At 46.3% G+C, this 2,500-nt stretch overlaps 3 non-coding genes across 3 annotated transcripts in view; all 3 read left to right on the top strand.

The window, feature by feature from the left end:
- The window catches only part of trnaf-gaa (transfer RNA phenylalanine (anticodon GAA)), a 73-nt gene extending 13 nt beyond the window's left edge, over positions 1–60 (top strand). The window contains exon 1 of the tRNA in view: positions 1–60. This exon is cut by the window's left edge and continues 13 nt beyond it. This is a non-coding gene — a tRNA (tRNA-Phe).
- Positions 61–1,617: 1,557 nt separating this feature from the next.
- On the top strand, positions 1,618–1,699 carry trnas-aga (transfer RNA serine (anticodon AGA)). Its single transcript has one exon. It is a non-coding gene; the product is annotated as a tRNA-Ser (tRNA).
- A 187-nt stretch (positions 1,700–1,886) lies between these two features.
- On the top strand, positions 1,887–1,959 carry trnaf-gaa (transfer RNA phenylalanine (anticodon GAA)). Its single transcript has one exon. It is a non-coding gene; the product is annotated as a tRNA-Phe (tRNA).
- Positions 1,960–2,500: the final 541 nt, after the last annotated feature.

Below are 2,500 nucleotides of genomic sequence, written 5' to 3' on the forward strand. Positions count from 1 at the left end.
AGTTGGGAGAGCGTTAGACTGAAGATCTAAAGGTCCCTGGTTCAATCCCGGGTTTCAGCACAGTCCCTCTTTACGTCCTGACTTGGCAAATAGTTTGAGAAGGCCTTTGCTGAAAGGACCTTCTCACATGAACTCTGACTCTCTTGAGCACTGACTTCTTATGAAGGACTCAGCCGTGTTGTACAATCTGACAGTCGTTTGCTGCCACATCATTCCAGTCGAGGATAATGGACATGACCAGGAAAATGCCAGCTGTGGGATTTCAAGCAGTGCCTTCTGAGAGAAAAGAGTCTTAATCTGGCGCTTGAGACCAATCATCCACACAACCTAAAACAGTGCCCTGATCAGGAAAAAACTGTGACCTTGTGAGGTTTGCTGACAACGTACAGTTTTGGGGGCACTCTTGGTGTCAAGACATCACTGATGGTGGCGATCCATGGGAAGTCATCAGACCAAAATCGTGTCAGAGGATTCATGGGAATTCATGTGAGATCCCCCAAAACCGTGAGCTGCAATACCACTCACGAGTTGACAAGTCTCATGGTTGCTTTTGGCAAACATTTTCCATTGCATTTCGACTGATATACAACGGCATAATCTGTGAGGTTCTACGTTTGTGACAATTTGTTGTGGCCGAGTGGTTAAGGCGATGGATTAGAAATCCTTTGGGGTTTCCCGGCACATCAAATCCTGCCGACAACGCACAGTTTTGGGGGCACTCGTGGTGTCAAGACACCTGAGCAAATAGGTCAGCCAGAAGGACCACGATGGACCATCCTAAATCCCACTAAGTCGTGAGCTGGAAGGACCACAGTGGGTCATCCTGAATATCACTAAATTGGCAAGCAGTTGTCCTTGCAATTTAACCACTGGTCTTTCGGGGCAGTCATGGTGTCAGGACGCCTGTGACCACGATGGATCATCCGAAATCCCACTAAGTAGTTGTGAGCCCGAAGGGCCACAATGGGTCTTCCTAAATCAGGGGTCAGCAACCCGCGGCTCCAGAGCCGCATGTGGCTCTCCAGCCTCTTTGTTGCGGCTCCCTTTGCAATGCTTGAATATTTTTTAGCACCCGTGTGGTGAAAATGCACGTCTTTGTTATGAGTTTACAAAAATCCAACTTTGTGTGAGACCATGAATGCATCCTGACTGAGTTCTGACTGGTGACTGAATGAGCAGACAGGATGCTATCCAGTTCTCTCTGACAGGTTAACATGAAGGGAAATGAGTAATACTTTGAGTTATTTGAGTTATTAATTATTATTAATGAGTTATTTGACGATTCTAAAAAATAAATTAGAGCTCATTTAAAAACAAAAGTTTATCTCCAGTACTAGCAAGAGTACTCCAACTCGTCTTTTTTTTTCCCTCCAATGTTGTTTTAAACATACAACGTTTTGCGGCTCCAGGCTATTTTTCTTTAGTGGGCAAGTGGGTGAAATGGCTCTTTTCATAGTAAAGGTTGCCGACCCCTGTCCTAAATAAAGCTAACACAGGTTCAAACTAACCGGTTCAAATTCTGCCGACAACGTGCAGTTTTGGGGGCACTTGTGGTGTCAGGACGTCTGTGACATTTCAACTGAAAAACAACGGTATAATCGGCGAAGTTCTTTGCAAGTTGTTGTGGCCGAGTGGTTAAGGCGATGGACTAGAAATCCATTGGGGTTTCCCCGCGCAGGTTCAAATCCTGCCGACAACGTACAGTTTTGGGGGCACTCGTGGTGCCAAGACTTCACTGACGGTGGCGATCCATGGCAAATCCTCAGACCAAAAACATGTCAGGGGATCCATGAAATCCTTTTCAGTCATGGTGTAAGGACGCCCGTTACAATAGAGATCTAGGTGAAATTGCCTGCACTGGAAAAAGCGGTGCGACCACCTTTGCAGCTGAAATAGCTCAGTTGGGAGAGCGTTAGACTGAAGATCTAAAGGTCCCTGGTTCAATCCCGGGTTTCAGCACAGTCCCTCTTTACGTCCTGACTTGGCAAATAGTTTGAGAAGGCATTTGCTGAAAGGACCTTCTCACATGAACTCTGACTCTCTTGAGCACTGACTTCTTATGAAGGACTCAGCCGTGTTGTACAATCTGACAGTCGTTTGCTGCCACATCATTCCAGTCGAGGATAATGCCAGCTGTGGGATTTCAAGCAGTGCCTTCTGAGAGAAAAGAGTCTTAATCTGGCGCTTGAGACCAATCATCCACACAACCAAAAACAGTGCCCTGATCAGGAAAAAACTGTGACCTTGTGAGGTTTGCCGACAACGTACAGTTTTGGGGGCACTCTTGGTGTCAAGACATCACTGATGGTGGCGATCCATGGGAAGTCATCAGACCAAAATCGTGTCAGAGGATTCATGGGAATTCATGTGAGATCCCCCAAAACCGTGAGCTGCAATACCACTCACGAGTTGACAAGTCTCATGGTTGCTTTTGGCAAACATTTTCCATTGCATTTCGACTGATATACAACGGCATAATCTGTGAGGTTCTACGTTTGTG

This window comes from Doryrhamphus excisus, chromosome 3 (genome assembly GCF_030265055.1).
Source record: "Doryrhamphus excisus isolate RoL2022-K1 chromosome 3, RoL_Dexc_1.0, whole genome shotgun sequence".
In the NCBI taxonomy this organism is placed as follows: Eukaryota; Metazoa; Chordata; class Actinopteri; order Syngnathiformes; family Syngnathidae; genus Doryrhamphus; species Doryrhamphus excisus.